The following is a 17,343-nucleotide window of genomic DNA, read 5'->3' as shown; positions in this document are numbered from 1 at the left end:
CCTTTTCATGCCTGTGAATTACACCCAGTCACAGGGCACACATCGTGTGAGATTTACGCACAACAAAAAGGCAGCGTGTGAATGCAAATGCTAAGGGGAGGGTCAGGTGAGAGCGTCCCCCTCGGTGGGTGGGGTGTTCAGGGTGCTCTGTTTCCCCGTCTGCCTGTCTCCGAGCCCCTGGGGCCTGCTCTCTCATGCCCACTCACACCTTACCTGGACCAGCTCTGCTTGTTTGCCTTCTTATTTTGTTCTTTTTACTGGTTTTGAAAAGAGGTCTGCTGCTTTATAATCAAATCTTTAAAAAGCCACTGGCCCTGGTGACTGAGAGATGTGTATCTTTGACCTTCGTGTCTGTTCCTGAGCTCCTCCCTCAGGCTGGGTGGGGGGAGGAGGGAGGACGCAGGGCTGGGAGGCATTCCTGCTGACCTGTCCCGGGCAACACCAGCGCCCCCTCCCCCTCCCCGTCCCCTGACCCCCAGGTGTGCAGAGACCGTGGCTGAGCGGGAAGGAAGCTGGGGCCGTGTGTCCTGCCAGGGGGCCCGTGGGGGCCGGGTCAGCCCTGTCGGCCAGCTCAGAACCTCCCCTGCATCAGGTGACAGGCTCTGCTCTAGCAGAGTCCCTGCTTCCGAGCTCGTGGGACACAGACCCGAGACTCTGGGCGGCCCGCTCCGCTTGCTCCGTCAGGTTCACCTGTGCACGGATTCATAAATCTGCCCTTGAGTGTTGACAAGGGGGAAAGGGCAGAGGTCGCCCGTGTGCCCATCTTTCTCTGACACACCCTGAAATGATAAACAGTCAAAGCCGCAGGCTGCTGCAGGTTTGCAGGATTAAGGGGCCGTCAGGGATTGAAGTCAGAGGATTAGAGCTCATCAGGAGCATCAGCTGGGGGAAGGGGTGCCCGTGGTCAGTGAGGTCAGTGACTCGGGAGGTTGTGGCCTCACAGCCCCCCCTTCCACTGCTGAGGCCGCCCCGGCCCCTACACCAGGCCACGACCACTCAGGTGCCCAGGGGGCATTGCAGCTGTTCCCCCCGCCCAGGGTGAGTCTGGCAGAGGGAGGGGACCGCCCCAGCAATCAGGCCGTGCCTCGGGCTCCCTCCCGCGTGACCCTCGGTCGGCTCCCACCACGTGGGACACGCTTCCAGGTGCAGACCCCTCAGTAGAGCGAGGAGCCCGTGGGGGCAGGCGCCCCCTTGCCGTCTCCTGACCCGTCCCCCTCCTGCCCTCCAGGTTCCTCCCCGGACACTCGGGGCCCTCTGCCGTGGGCAGCATCTCACCCGGCAGGGGACACGGGCTGGGGGCTCCGGTGGCCAGACCATGGTGTGAGCGCGTACGCTCCGCAGAGCTTGCACGCCGTGTCCACAGCTGCACCTCGCATGCGCGTCCCGCGGCTTCATCAGAGACGCTGTCAGGTCAGCGCTGCCGGGCTCAGGGTCCAGGTCACGGTGTCCATAGGCTTTTAATCTGGTTTTCTGTAGGTTTTAGTCGTACTTTAAACTTGAATTTTTTGTCTTTCTTGTTGTTTATCTAATTTGCTTTGCTTTTTCCCCGAAAAAGCACCTCCCCAGTGGGAAGGTTTTTCCTTCCTTTCCTTCCTTGCTTTTTCCTCGTGTTTAATGTTTAGTTCTGTGCCGTGGCCTCCTTCATCCTGCGGAGCTTGTCTGCTCTCAGCGCCTCATGTCCTCGCGCCGCCGGCTTCCCCCCGTCGTGGTTCATTCCTGCACCGACGTGTGTTGTCTTCCTCTTTACCCCAATTTTCCTTCCCTTCATTTGGGAAGGGTCTTAATGGTTTTAGTTGCTTTCACTTATATCTTTTTTTGAAAATTATTTTCTTTTTAGCAGATGTCACTTGTCGCATTGTAATTATGTTATTAAAATATTAAGACGATGGGGTGCCTGGGTGGCTCAGTCAGTGAAGCATCTGCCTTCGGCTCAAGTCATGATCCCGGGGTCCTGGGATCGAGCCCCACATTGAGTTTCCTGCTCAGCGGGGAGCCTGCTTCTCCCTCTCCCGCTCCCCCTGCTTATGTACACACTCCCTTCTCTCTTTCTCTCATTAATAATTTTTTTTAAATCTTTAAAAAAAAGACATTGAAAGAAATGACCTACTCAACTAATTTTAGCTTATTTTTCCACATAGTTGAGAGTAATCTATGGTTTTGCCTGTGCTGTTGGAAGAATCCTCCAACGGCGTCAGTCCGTGTCCAGGAGGCCTGCCAGCACGGCTGTGGGGAACTCCGGGCTAGCGCCGGGGAGCGGGGGCCCGGCCAGGCCCCACAGACTCGCTGCCTGTTGCACGGCAGCCGCATAAGGACTGGCTGGGCCGGGGACAGCCGTCATCTGGCTGCACGATTCTGGGCCCTGAGGTGACAAGGCTGGTCCCCCAGGCCCCGGGCCCTCCTGCTGCACACCTGTGACTGAGGGCAAGCCACTCGCTGCCTCTGGCCTCTGTGTCCCATCCGCGTGCCGTAGGGTTGGTGATCCTGTTTTCAGTGCTGTCACATCTCTGTGCCCATGAGCTCTCATATCCTGGGGGCTGAGGTGACCCTAAGTCCTCTTAGGGAAGGGCTGCTGGCCCTCACGATAAGGGGAACCCTTCACTGTGCACCCCACAAACACACCTACTGAGGAAGGGGGCTCTGGGTGGCCCTGGGCAGAGCGGTGGCCAACACTGGGCTGGGCCGGCTGCACGCCCCTTCTGCACTCTGGGCCCCCTCAGGTAATAAGAACCTCCTCTCTGGGGGGCCTGAGGGCCAAGGGGGCTCTGAGCTCCTCCTCTGGGGTTTGCTCTGGTGCCCTTATGGGTGCTTCCCCTGCCCTCCCTGCCAGCGGCTGCCTCACCCCTGCATCCCAGGGCAGGGCTCCAGAGTGAGCGAGGGGTCCCTGACCCTAGCCAGGCTCAGAAGGATGAGGGGCGCCGCCACCCCGACGGACCCTCCAGGGCCGCACGGTGACCTCTCCTCACACTGGGATTCTGTGGGAGACAGTGATGTGCAGGACCGGCTCCTCCCGTCCTCAGAGCCTCAGACCTGACAGAAGAGGATGGTCCCTGGCGCACCCTTTCTTTTGTTGTATTTATCTAAAATTCTTCCCAGGTTCTCACAGTTTTCTTGGTATAAGTGACCACTTTGTTATAATAAAAGCTAGAATTAGGAGCTCTGTGCTCTGCCTCCTCCCCAGTAAAAAATGGTCATGAGGACACAGACTTGAATTTTGGGGGGATAAGTGCTCTTTACCGGAGGTGTTTCTCCTGTCCCTCTTTCCCCTCGTCGCGGCGGCTGTGGGGCTTTGTTGCTGGCCTTTGCAGCACCTGGGGACAAGCAGCACGTGCAGAGCTGGGCGCCCCTGGGCTCTGTTTCCCACTCCCCAGCTGTGAGCTGCAGGCTCCTCCCTTGACCCCCGCCCCCCGCCCTGGCCTAGAGATGCGCCTTCCCTGCAGGGCTTGGGGGAGGACTGTACTTGCACCCGGGAGACTCGGGGTCAGTGTTGGGTACTGTTACTGTTTGTGTGGTTACGGAGCCCTCCTTGTTTTACGTTGGGAACGGAATTCCTGCTGCTAAGTTACATACATTTCAAAAATAAACCTCATTCAGGTATTGTGTACTGTTAGTCTTCTTATGTTGCTGATCCTATTTGTTAATATTTGATCACAATATTAGAATTTCTAGCTGATCAAAGGCACGTGGCGCCCCTCCCGGGTGGGACCAGCTTGTGCACTGAGTGTGCTGGTGTAAACGGGGGGGGGGGGGGGGGGTGGCTCAGCCCCCAGCGGCCTTGCGCTCACCAGCTCCGGGAAGTAGGGTCCGGCTCGTGTTGGAGTTTGTGCCGGCCGGTGTCGCACTGTGACTGCAGTCTGTGCTTCGCTCACCCCGCTGATGACACCCACTGCCGTCGGGCGCAGCTGCTGCCGTTTGGGCTCCGCCTACGTTTCCGGGAGCAGCGTGGAAGTGTTTTCCAGATGGGAGCCCCGAGCGAGTACATGAGCTGCAGAGATCTTCTGCCCAGTTCTGGGCCACTGTCCTCTCTCCGGTCGGTTGACAAACCGTGATTCTGACATCCTGTCAGCCCGTGTGTTACCACGGAAGCTCTCCGTGTCTCGTAAGCCCCTGTCCTTCTGTCCGCTCATGGTGTCCTACGCAGTCTTCTCTTTGAGGGCCCCTGCGCCCGGAGTTTATTTGGGGGTGGGGCTCCGGTCTCATTTTCCCCTCGCAGTGCTATGCACTGGGCTTGTGTGTTGGGAGCCCTGCGCTCTGCTCCCCGAGTGTCCGTGCGTCCAGACTCTTGTGTCCTGGCAGCCTGCTAGTCTCCTCCTGTGCCCCCAGCACATGGGCTGAAGTACTTTCTCGTAAATAGGACTTTTCCCTTCGTCCTTTTTCTTAGGGAAAGCCTTGGCTGCTCTTGGCCTGATGAATTTTTCACAGACATTTTGAAACAAGCTTGTCTATAAAATTGAATCTGCAGATCAATTTGGGGAGAATTAACATCTTTATTAAGTGTTTGAGTCTATTATATCTTCTTTAATTTTTGTTTAGTCTATTAGGTCTTCTTTAATTTCTGTTAGTAATATTTTATAGATTTCTACAAAAAGGTTTCACACACCTTTTGTTAGATTTATCCTAACTGATTTTATGTTCTTGTAAATGGTATCTTTTTTTTGAAAACCCCCTTAAACTCACCCACCCTTTCTTGAAGTTATTTGTAGATTATTCTGGGTCTTGTGTGCCCATTCACAGTGTGGTGGCCCCTCCTTGCTGGCCTCTCGCTGTATCACTGGGCACGCTCAGAGGGGGCCTACTTACCAGGGGCCCTGAAATTCAGGATATGCAGACCCACCGTGCAGGTAACGACAGGCAGGGGTGCTGTGCGGGTGCGGGTCACGAAGCAAGTTCCTAAGCCCTGTGCCCGGATTATCCCGACTCAGCGTCTTCTGTCCCCAGAGCCCCCCGGCTGGTACGGGGCATCTCCACCCCTGGGCTGTGCCACATGACTGGCTCCTTGCTGTGTCCCAGGCGGGACGCCCCATCACTACAGATACCTCGGTAATCAGGTCAGGTCCCGGCATCGTGTTGCCATCCTTGTAAGTGGAGGACGGAGTCCGTAAGCACAGCTCTGTCCCTCTGCCTCCAGCGGCTGAGTCACAGGACATCAGGAAAGGGGGCCGTTCCTTGACTGGCACCTACAGAGTGCTGAGTCCGCAGGCCCCTCGGCTAGGTGGGCCGCATGTGTTTCTGCCATTCTCCTGGCTTCTCTGGGCCCAGTTCGCCCAGGCCTGCTTCTCCCTGTGGTCTCAGACATCTGCCAGCAACAGGCTGGGTGATGTCCCTGACCAGGGCCAGGGCAGGAAGGAGGGACGTCCCCTGCTCTCCTACTGCAGCAGAAGCATGGGACCATCCCCCAGCCTCTCCCCCCTTCACATCTCCTGGACCCTGAGGTTGTGAGAAGCTGTCCCTTCCTCCCTCCCAGAGGAGGAAATTTCGGATCTCTAACCTATCTAGAACGTGTATCTGGAAGGTGAGGTAGGGATTGAATGTTGAGTTTCAACCTTTTGGATTGCTGGCTGTCCCAGCCTGTAGTTTCAATTTCTTCTCCAAACTGTGAGCTACTCAAGGACTGTGCTTCCCCGTCCTGCACCCTGTGCCCGGCACCTGGTGAGAACAGAGTGTCCGGTCACGTGTCGCTGCCGTGTAGGCTTCCCGCTGTGGCCAGAGGGTCTGTGGGAAGATAAAAATGTGTGCAGACGGACTGAGCATGGGCGCTGGACACACAGAAGCCAGGGCTCTGTTACCCATGGCCTCAGGGAGGGTCAGGTTCACACACAGCTTGTCACTGCAGGGCGGGTGGGGGTGTCAGAGACAGGACCAGACACAGGTCTCAGGAGTCCTGCCCTGTCTCCACAGCAAAGATGTTCTAAATCTTGAATTGCATATTTGAAATAACTGGAGCATTTGTAAGAGATACACTCTGATGTAGGCTATACCCTGGACCCAAAGGGAGGCCTAAGAAATCTCGGCATCCCTGGATGAAGCCCACACATTGCTAGAAAGAGAAAAGCTTTGCAGCATTCTAGACATGAAGCCAACACGCGGTGGCCTCTAGAGCAAGAAGGGAAGGTGAGCAGGCTCCCCAGCCCCATCACATTTGTCTGTCTGGACACCTGAGTGAGGAGCCTGCAGGCCATGTAGAATGCTCACTGATGTCAGGGTTGCATAAGCGCTGAAAATCTTCCGAATGCCGAATGCTAACTGTGACTGGCAAGAGCATTACATTACCGAAGCCTCCCCTCCCCTTCATGGCCTCAAGGACATAATCTGCGTTGTGAGTCTCTCAAGGAGCATAAAGCAGCTAATAGGCTCTGTCGGTTTCTGCTGTCCTGGCCTCCTGCAGCCTAACGGGGCACTGAGCTGTTAAACACGATAAATCAAGTCTGTGGTTGTCCCTCGAGGTTCCTTCCACGGCCACCTCCCCCCAGACAGCGGAGGCCCTGGGTGAGCCCTGGACTGAGTACCACTAATGGGGCCACGGCAGGGCTGTCGGCCCGGCCTGGCTCTCCCTGCAGCCACGTGGGCTCAGCTGGAGGTTTCTTGGCGGAAGACTGCTCCCTTCTCTGAGGGTGAGAGGCCTCATGTCAGGAGAGAGCGGGGGAGTATGCTTGAGTGAGCGTGATTGCTGTTGTGAGTTCCACAGACAGCTGTGAAACTTCTACTTTAATATGCAAATCTACTCACTCTTTCCTTGAAGAAACAAGCCTTACAGTGGGACGTTACGTGCCACTTTCAAACATGACACTCTTTCCTTCACGTCTGAAACACCACCACTGGGTTTTGTATTTGACCAGCATGAAAATTGTCTAGTGGTCCGGAGCATGGGCTCTCGAACTAGCTTGTCATTCACTGTCGTGCGCCTGCTTTTCTCGTAAAACGGGTGGAAGCGGCCCCTCCAGCATGAGGACAGGGTGGGTCTACTTGCGTGTGGGCACTGTCACTCATCCTGCTGCTGTACAGTCTTGCGTCTCGTTAGGACAGTGTTTTTTTTAAGATTTTATTAATTTGAGAGAGGATGTGTGAGAGTGAGCACGAGCGAGGGGGAGGGCAGAGCGAGAGGGAGAAGCAGGCCCCCCGCGGAGCAGGAAGCCGGACGCGGGGCTCGATCCCAGGACCCCGGGACCATGACCTGAGCCGAAGGCAGACGCCGAACGACTGAGCCCGCCAGGCGCCCCTGACAGTATTTATTTTACTAGAATTCTGTTGATTTGAATATTCTTTTAAGAAAGAATGATTGAAAATTTGATTTATCAGAATTTCTCTAAGTAGTATTGATTATAAACAGATTTTGCCAGTTTAATCAATATGAGAGACTGAACGAAGTTTTGGTTCTGATCAAAACCGAATAAGCTAGGGGCACCTGGGAGCCTCAGTCGGTTAAGTGTCCAACTCTTGGTTTCAGCTCAGGTCATGATCTTGGGGTCATGAGACTGAGCCCCGCGACTGGCTCCATGCTCCCTGCTCAGTGCAGAGTCTGCTTGTCCTTCTCCTTCCCCCTCTGCCTGTCCCCCAACTCATGCACGTTCTGTCTCTTTCAGATAAATATTTCTCTTTTTTAAAACGTAATAAGCTATACCTACCAACTAACATTATAGTTAATGGTGAGAGACTAATGCTTCCCCCTAAAATCATTAGCAAAACAAGGGTGTCTGCTCTCGCCACTCTGTTGAGCATCGTGCCCCCAGTTTTAGCCAGCTGAGTATGGCAGGAAACAGAAATGAAAGGCAGACAGATTTGGAAGGAAGAAATAAACCTATCTTCTATTTGCAGATGACATGAGTGCCTGCATTAAGTCTACAAGAAACTCCTGGAACCACTAAGCATGTTCACCTGTTTAGGAATGCAAGGTCAGCATACAAAAGTCAATACTGTTCTGCAGACCACCAATGAGCAATCAGAAACTGAATTCAAAACCCAATACCATTTACAAGAACTCTGAAAAGTTAGATACTTGCTCTGGGTCTAACAAAATATGCACAGGATTCTGTATACTGAAAACTACAAAATGCCAATGAGAGAAATCAAAGACATCGTGTTCACACACAGGGACACTCAACATTACAAAGATGTTGATGTCTCCCAGACAGCTCTGTAGGTTTAATGCTGTTCCTGTCAAAGTCCCAGTGGGAGCGTTTATAGATATAAACAAGTTGATTTTAAGATTGTTCATGAAAACACAAAGGAACTAGGTAATCTAAGACAGTTTTGAAAAAGAAAGTTGGAATAATTCTAGGACACGGTAACAGTATAGTAATCAAGATGTGGCGGTGGTGAGTAGATAGGCACATACATAAATGAAACACACCAGGGGCCAGGGTACACCCACATGGGTGTGGACAATGGTAATAAAGCAATTTAATACAGAAAGGCTAGTCTTTTCAAGATATGGCATTGAAACTTTTAGATATCTATAGACAAACAATAAAACCCAAAACAAAACAAAAAACCCTTGACTTAAACATCATAGCTTATTCAATAGTTAACTCAAATTGGATCAAATATCTGAATGTAAAACATAAAACTACTCTTTAGGAGAAAGAGGCACATCCACTAAAGATAAAATTGAGCAATTGACCTTTGTCACAATAAAAACCATTTGCTCTGTGAACGACCCTGTCAGGATGTGAGAAGACACATCAGGAGCTCAGAGGAAATCTTTGTAAATCACATTCCAACAGAGGGTGTGAATCCACACTATACGGAGAGTGCTTCAGACTCCACGGCAAGAAAGCAAGCGCTCTGGATGGAAAATGGACAGAAGACCTACACGGCACATTTCCAAATAGGGTGCGTGGATGGGAAATGAGCACGTGAAGCTATAAGAGAAAACAGATTAAACCACAACGAGGTACCGCTGCCGCCCGTGAAAGTGGCTCCAGTAAGAACGCCCCCCGCCCCAGGTTTGGGCAAGAACGCAGGGCGGCTGGACTGCCTGCTGGCTGCCGGGGGAAGCGGTGCGGCCACTCTAGCCAACAGCATGTCCGTTTCTTACCAGCATCAGCAGGCACTTGACGTGCAATCCAGCAGTCCCGCTTCTGGACAGTCCCACAAACATGTGCACACTGTTGTGCTGGCCGCTCTATTTGTGATCGACAAAACCCGGAAGCAACGCAGACGTCCTTCGTGAGGGGCCGGGCTGTGCAAATGGGTGGCTGCGCAGCAGGAAGCAAGCCCACGCTGCTGTGCCCAACTCCGCGACCTCGAGAGCGTCCACGTGCTGAGCGGAAAAAAGCCCATTGCCAAAGATTGCACGTGCTTGATTTGATTCATACGAAGCTCTTGGAAGGACAAAATGGTAGTGGTGGCCTGGGGCTGGGGAGAGCATCAGGAGTCTCTGGTGCTCCTGCTTTGTAAGTGGCTAGAGAAACCTAAGGTGGGATAAGGCTTCACAGACCTGTACACACACAGGGGCAGATCGTTCACAGCATCTTACCAATGGCAGTGACGTGTAGCAGCATGCTGCAGGTACGTCAGATGGAAGTGAGTGAGGGACACAGAAACTCTATGTTATCTTTGCAACCAGTCATGGATCTAAAGTTATTTCAAAATTGCACACACACCTATATACCTTAGATTGACAATTATTCAGTTTGCAAATATAAAAGAAAATTGTGCAAACAGACCAATTAAAAGTGAGAGATTACCGGGGCGCCTGGGTGGCTCAGTCGGTTAAGCAACTGCCTTCGGCTCAGATCATGATCCTGGAGTCCCGGGATCGAGTCCCGCATCGGGCTCCCTGCTCGGCGGAGAGTCTGCTTCTCCCTCTGATCCTCCTCCCTCTCATGCTCTCTGTCTCCCATTCTCTCTCTCAGATAAATAAATAAAAAATCTTAAAAAAAAAAAAAGTGAGAGATTATCAGAATATATTAAAAAAGATCAGTCAATGTGCCCAACAAGACAGCCACATGAAGTACACCGTTGGTAGGTTAAAAGTTAAAGGACAGAAGATGTGTCACATGAACACTAATCAGAAGACAGCTGGAGAGGCTACATTAGTACCAGATGAAGTGGGCTCAGGACAAGGAAAACCACCAGGGGTGAGGAGGAACATCACGTCAATATAAAATGACCAGTTCACCAAGAAGACCTTTCAGTCCCAAATGTGTGTGTATTGAATAACAGGGCCTCCCGTACTCGAAACAGAAACTGACAGAATGGAAAGGCGGAGAGGACGAAGCCAGAGTTACAGTTGGAGATTCCAAGTCCATCCTGTCAGTAACGGCAGGACAGGCAGAGAACCAGGGACTGGCATAGCCCACCAACTAGATCTCAGCCACCGGACAGGATACCTCACCCAACAACGGGAGGACGCACATATCCGTGTGCACACAGGACGTTTGTAAGGTGGGCCATATTCTGTGTAAAAAAATGAAAGACTAACAAATTTAAAACAACTGAAATGTATTTTCTGAGCAGAGTGGAAATAAACTAGAAATCAGTAACCAAAGGTAACTAGAATTTTTCCAAATACTTAAAAATCAAGACACACACCTCTAAATAATGTGCTGGTAGAAGAGGAAGTATCAAAGGCAATTGCAGAATATCTTGAACTGAGAGCAATATTTGTATATAACAGAACTTGTTGGATACAAGTAAATCAGCACCTCTAGAGAAATCTGTAGCCTGAAATGCCAACATGAGAAAAGAGCTCAAGACAATAATCTAAGGTCCCACTTTCAGAAACTAGAAGAAAAGAACAAGAACAAGCAAGCGGAAAGGAAGAAACAATCCAAAGAGACCAGAAACTAATGGAATTGGCATCCCCACAGCCCTGCACAGGCCGGCCCCCAGCAGACCCTCAGTGGCCACATGAATGAGTGAAGAGGTGAGGGCCTAGGAGGAATGGAAAGCCAATCTTGGATGTTTCATGAGTGTCCAAGTTTAGAAATCACTAAATTCTGATTTCAGAATGTCCTGTGAGGCCATGGAGACGGACCTGGGCTCAGTGCTCAGTATACCTGTTCACCCGATCTTTGAATGCTGCTGAATTTGCTCTGCTCTCTTGTAGGCCCAGGATGGTGCTGGGAACTGCGGGTTCAGTATTGAATGAAGGTAAATGGGTCCTCTGCCCACAGGGTGACAGGGCCAGGCCGGTGGGGGAAGACAGCCCAGGAGAGACTGGGTGCAGGTGGAGGCCTGGCTGGGAGCGCCCTCAGCAGAAGGCCCAGGGCACAGCAGGAGGCCCAGGCGGCGGGCATGGACTTGGCCTGTCCCGGGGAAGCAAGCGGTAGGGCTGGGGAGTCTGGCGCCAGAGGCCTGGGGCAGCGTTCTGGGAGGGAAGGAGCCTAGCTGGAATTACCTGGGTAATGGGAAGAGGCCCACAAGTTTCAGCAAGGGGATGATGGCCTGATTTGAGGTTCTGGAAGGTCGCTGGTGATGTGCGGCAAGACACACCCTCCACGTATCCCGGGGAAAGCACCCTGTCCGGGCGGCCAGTCATGACCACAGAGTGTGACTGTCAGGAGGCCATGTCCTCTGCACACTGTGTCCAGAACCAGTGGGTACACACACTCTTCTACCTGCCCTGGAGGGAATCAGTGCAGAGTCTCTATGCCCCCAGGGGCACATGGGACGGACCCTGCATGGGTAGGCCTTGGGCTCCGGCCTTATGGGAAGGGCTGGGAGTCCTTTTTCCTTTTGTTTGTGATGTTTGGAGGCGCAGTGGCGTCCCCACCACAGACTGGGGCAAAGAAATATCGGCTGTGTGCGGTTCTCAGAGTCGTGGGTACGTTCCGTGTGCCCCTAACATGCCATCCACGCCCAAGGTCCGTGAGATACACAGAATGGTGATGGCACAGGGCATCCTCTGGCCAGGCCCCATCTCCCGCGATGGCCAAGGCCAAGCTGGTACTAGAGGTTCTCAAGGGACGTGCCTGCCATACCTCCTGCTTGCTCAGGACCACACAGACTGGTGAAGTGGGCAGGGCACGGGGAAAGACCCACATGTGTGCGAGTGTGTGAGCAGGTGTGTACAAGTAGATGGGCACATGTGTGAAGGTGAGTGTATGCGTGAGAGTGAAGGAGTAGGTGAGCGTGTGTCAGTGAGTGGGTGTGTGGGTGGTGGTGTGAATATGAGAGGGTGTGTAGATGAGTGTGAGTGTAAGGATGTGGGGATGAGTGGGAGTGTAGGAGTGAGTGTGTGAGTGAGTGGGTGTGTAGGTGAGTAGGTGGATGTATAGGGGTGTGAATGTGGATGGATGTGTTGTGTGAGAGTGAGTGGATGTATGGGTGGGTGTGAATGAGTGCGTGTGTTAGTGTGGGAGTGAGTGTGAGAATGGGTGTGTAGGTGAGGGTATGAGTGAGTGTGAGTGTGAGAATGTGTAGGTGAGAGTGTGAGTGGGTGGATGAGTGTAATGAGTGGGTGTGTTGGTGAGGGTATGAGTGAGTGTGGGTATGAGTGGGTGTGTAGGTGAGAGTGTGAGAGTGAGTGAGTGGGTGGGTGGTGAAGGAATGAGGTGGGTGTTCTGACTTAGCATCAAAGCCAGGGACTTGGTCGAAATGCTTTCCCTCAAAAGGAGCTCGTGAGTTTTTGCTATCTGGCTTTTATTTTTTTTATAACTTCAATCTCCTCACAGTGTCAGGATAGTTCTTTTGTTGGAATTATCTGAGCAAATATTTGGCTCCCTTTCTCTTTCGTGAATTAATAGTTGCCTGGTACAATCTTGGGTCAAAGCAGCTGCTTTTTTTTTTTTTTTTTAATTTTTTATTCTTATGTTAATCCCCATACATTACATCATTAGTTCTAGATGAAGTGTTCCATGATTCATTGTTTGTGCATAACACCCAGTGCTCCATGCAGAATGTGCCCTCCTCAATACCCGCCACCAGGCTAACCCATCTTCCCACCCCCCTCCCCTCTAAAACCCTGTTTGTTTTTCAGAGTCCATCGTCTCTCATGGTTCGTCTACCCCTCCGATTTCCCCGGCTTCATTCTTCCCCTCCCGATACCTTCTTCTTCTTCTTCTTTTTTTTTTTCTTAACATATATTGCATTATTTGTTTCAGAGGTACAGATCTGAGATTCAACAGTCTAAAGCAGCTGCTTTCTTTCATTATTATTAAATTGTGTATTTGTGGTAACCGTTCATTCACATGCAGTTGTAAGAGGAGTAGCACAGAGGGATTCCATGCACCCTTTACTCAGTTTCCCCCAACACCAGGATGTTGGTGCTGATGCAGAACCACGGACCCCCACGCGGATCCCCATGCTGTCCTCCCAGAGCCACAGGCATTGACCTCCTGTTCCTACCCCCTCCTTCACCCTGGAGACCAACAATCTGTTCTCCACTCCTGTAATTCTGTCCTTTCAAGACTGTTACCTAATGAAATCACAGTGGGTAATCTTTGGGGATTGACTGACTTCACTCAGCCTGGTTCCCTGGAGCTTCATCCAGGTTGTCGAGTGAATCAGTAATCTGTTCTGCTTTATAGCGGAGGACTTCTTGCCCGGTCGCTGCTGCGCACGTCCCATATCCCATGACTATTTAACCAATCGCTGGTTGAAGGTGCTTCCAGTCTGGGGCAGTTAAGATAAATAAAGCTGCTCTGAAAATCACGTACAGGTTTTTGTGAGGACGTAAATTTTCATTTCTCTGGAATGAATGCACATGTTTGGTTTTTAAGAAACCATGAGACTGCTCTCTGGGGTGGCTGCACCTGTTACATTCCCACCAGCCGTGTGCGTGACCCGCTTCTCCGCATCCTCGCCAGTGTTTGGGGTGGCCACTGTTTTTTATTGTAGCCATTCTCACAGGTGTGTGGTGGTATCCCGTGTGGTTTCGAGGTGCATCTCCCTAAGGGCTGATGACATTGAACACCTTCTCATGTGCTCGTTTGCCATCTACAGATATATCTTCTTTGGTGAAATAACCATATTTTTTGCCCATTTTCTAATTGGATTGTTTAGTTTTTTACCGTTGAGTGTGATCATTCTTTATATATCTTAGAAGTTAGCTCTTTGTCAGAAATGTGGTTTGCAAATATTTTCTCCCAGTCTATGGCTTGTCTTTTCATCCTCTAAACATGTTTTTTTTTTTTTTTTTTGCAAAGGTTTTTACTCCTAAAACATCTGATTTGTCAGTTTTTCCTTTTGAACAACATGCTTTTTGTGTCAGTCCAAGAATTCTGCCTTGCCCTAGATCTTTAGAATTTATTTCTTTTTTTCCCAGAAGTTTTATAGCTTTACATTGTACATGTAAGTCTATAATCCATTTGGGGTCAATTTTTACATAAGATATGAAATTTAGGTCAAAGGTTATTTTTTTGCCCACGGACATCCAATTGCCCTAGCACCATTTGTTGAAAAAGCCATCTTTCCTGCAATGAACTGCGCTTACATCTTTGTCAAAAATCAATTGGGCATATTTGTGTGGGTCTGTTTCTGGGTTCTCTGTTCTGTCCCATTGATCTGTGTGTCTCTCCCTCTGACAGTACCACACAGTCTTGATTACAGTAGCTGTGTAGTAAGTCTTAAAACTGGGGAGACTGATTCCTTTTTTATTTTTCTTTGTCAAAGTCATTTTAGCTATTCTAGTTCCTTTGCTTTTTCATATAAATTTTGCAATAATCTTATCTATATCCATGAAATTATTGCTGGATTTTGATAGGAATTAAGTTAAAACTGTATATCAACTTGGAGAGAATTGACATCTTTATTGTGATAAATCACAGTTCATGAACATGGTATATCTCCCCATTTATTTAGATCTTTGATTTCTTTCATCAGCACTTTGTGGTTTCCATCATGTAAGTCCTACACATGTTTTGGTAAGTTTATATGTAAGCATTTCATATTATCTGCAAATAGGGACAGTTTTGTTTCTTCCCTTTTCATCAGTGTGCCTTTTATTTCCTTTTCCTGCCTTGCCATACTGGCTAGAGCTCCAACAATATGTTGAATCACAGTGATGAGAGAAGTCCTTGTCTTGTTCCTTGTCTTCAGAGGGGAAAGGGTTCAACCCCAAGTGTGATGTTAGATGTGGGGGTTTTTAAACCTCTTTATCAAGTTGAGGAAGTTCCCTTCTATTCCTACTTTTTCCCTGAGAGTTTTTATCATAAATGGGTGTTGACTTTTGTCAAATGCTTTTCTGCATGCGTTGGTATGATCGTGCAATATTCTTCTTTAGTCTATTAATGTAATTGATTACATTAATTGATTTTCAAATACTAAACCATCCTTGCATCACTAGAAGAATAGCTTGTAATTCTTGTATTTTGCTGAATTATATTTGCTAATGTTTTTAAAGGATTTTTGCACCTATATTCTTAAGGGCAGGATTTTTTTTTTCTTTTGTACACTTTGATTTTTGTTTTAGGGTAATACTGACTTCATAAAATGAATTGCAAAGTGTTTCTTTTTTTCTTCTACCTTCTGAAGGAGATTGTGTAGAATTGGTGTTAATTCTTCATAAAACTGTTGGTAGAATTCTCTACTGAAACCATCTGTGTCTGGAGTTTTTTTTGGGGGGGGTTAAAATTATGAATTTAATTTCCATAATACTAATGTAGGACTATTGAAATTATTTATTTCATATTGAACGAATTGGGGTAGTTTGGGTCAGTTTGTCTAAGTCGGTTTATTTGTGTAGCGTTGTTCTTAGTATCCCTCATCCCTTTGATGTCTGCAAGGCTCTTCGTGATAGCTGCTGTCTCATTCCTTGCATTTATATTTTGTCTAACCTTTTTTCTTTGTCAGTCTTTGTATTAGTTTGTCAATTTTATTGATCTTTTCCAAGAATCAGCTCTTGATTTTGTTGATTTTCTCTAGTTTTTCTGTTTCTAATTTCATTTTATTTTTTTTAGAGGGGGGGTAGGGGCAGAAGGAGAGGGAGAGAGAGAATCTTAAGCAAGCTCCACGCCCAGCATGGAGGCCCGTATGGGGCTCCATAACTGACTGAGCCACCCAGGCGCCCCTCTGTTTCTAATTTCAGTGATTGTTTTTATTTCCTTCCTTCTGTTTGCTTTATTTACCTTGTTCTTCTTTTTCTAAGGTCTTAAAATTAGAGCTTAGATTATTGATTTGAGACTTTCTCTTTTCCAATATATGTATTTTGTGCTACAAACTTTCCTGTAGGCACTGCTTCACAATCTTTGGTATGTTGTGTTTTTATTTTTTTTTTTGAAGATTTATTTACTTATTTATGTGACAGAGAGAGAGACAGCAAGAGAGGCAACACAAGCAGGGGGAGTGGGAGAGGGAGAAGCAGGCTTCCCGCTGAGCAGGGAACCCAATGCGGGGCTTGATCCCAGGACCCCGGGATCATGACCTGAGCCGAAGGCAGACGCCCAATGACTGAGCCACCCAGGTACCCCTGTTGTATTTTTATTTTCATTCAGGTCAATGTATTTTTTTTATTTCCTCTTTTCCCCAAGGATTGTTTGGATGTGTGTTGTTTTAGTTTCCAAGTACTTGGAGATTTTCCTGTTATCTTCTATTACTAATTTCTAGTTTGATTCCATTGTGATCAGAGAACCACACTATATAATTTTGATTCTTTTAAACTTGTTGAAGTTTGTTTGATGGTGAAGGAGATGGGTGTTAGTATATATTCTGTGGGTGCTTGAAGAGAACGTGTATTCTTCTGTTGCCAGATATAGCATTCTATAATTGTTGACTAGGCCCTATTGAATGACGGTGGTGTGAGTTCTTCTATATCCTTGCTGGTTTTATGCCTGGTTCTTTCAGTTGTTGAGATACAGTATTGAAATCTTCAGCCATAATTCTAGATATGTGTATTTTTCCTTTTAGTTCTGTCAGTTTTTGTTTCACATATTTTATAGCTCTGGTGTTTGATTCATACACATTTAGGATTGCTCTTGCTTCCTCATGGATTGATCCTTTTACCATTATACAATGTTCTTATCTGTCTCTAATAATTTTCAATGCTTTGAAGTCTATTTTTTAATTGAAGTATAATTCATATACAATATCCTGTTGGAATCAGATGTACATAATAGCTTTTAATATTTAATTAGATTAATAGGTTTAAATTTTTTTAGATGTAATATTTTTATATATTACAAAATTATCCCCATGATAAGTCTAGTTACCGTATGTCACCATGCTGTTATTACAATGTTACTGACCATATCCCCTATGCTATACTTTGCATCCCCATGACTTACTTATTTTACAACTGGAAGAAGGTACCCCTTAATCCCCTTTACCTATTTTGGTCCCCCCACCAACCCCTCCCCTCTATGGTAACCAACAGTTTGTTTCCTCTATCTGTGAGTTTATTTCTGTATTGTTTTATTGGTTTTGTTTTTTAGAATCCACATACATGTGAAATCATACAATACTTGT

At 48.6% G+C, this 17,343-nt stretch overlaps 1 protein-coding gene across 3 annotated transcripts in view; it reads left to right on the top strand.

Moving 5' to 3' along the window:
- Window positions 1-17,343, top strand: part of PCBP3 (poly(rC) binding protein 3) — a 68,073-nt gene that overhangs the window by 9,078 nt on the left and 41,652 nt on the right. Inside the window, exon 1 of one of the 3 annotated variants that reach the window (XM_035030023.1) lies at window positions 3,703-4,027. The exons of 1 other annotated variant lie outside the window; for it this stretch is intronic. The gene's annotated coding sequence lies outside the window, so the exon portion shown is untranslated. Of the gene's footprint in view, window positions 1-3,702; window positions 4,097-17,343 lie in introns of those variants that run through there. One more of the 3 variants, XM_035030024.1, reaches the window with a different exon arrangement.

The sequence above is a fragment of the Mirounga leonina genome, unplaced genomic scaffold, assembly GCF_011800145.1.
Source record: "Mirounga leonina isolate KUSES-001 unplaced genomic scaffold, KU_Mleo_1.0 Mir_353, whole genome shotgun sequence".
Taxonomy (NCBI): Eukaryota; Metazoa; Chordata; class Mammalia; order Carnivora; family Phocidae; genus Mirounga; species Mirounga leonina.
Note: the sequence above shows the minus strand (reverse complement) of the source record. Positions and strands in the feature narration are given on the sequence as shown.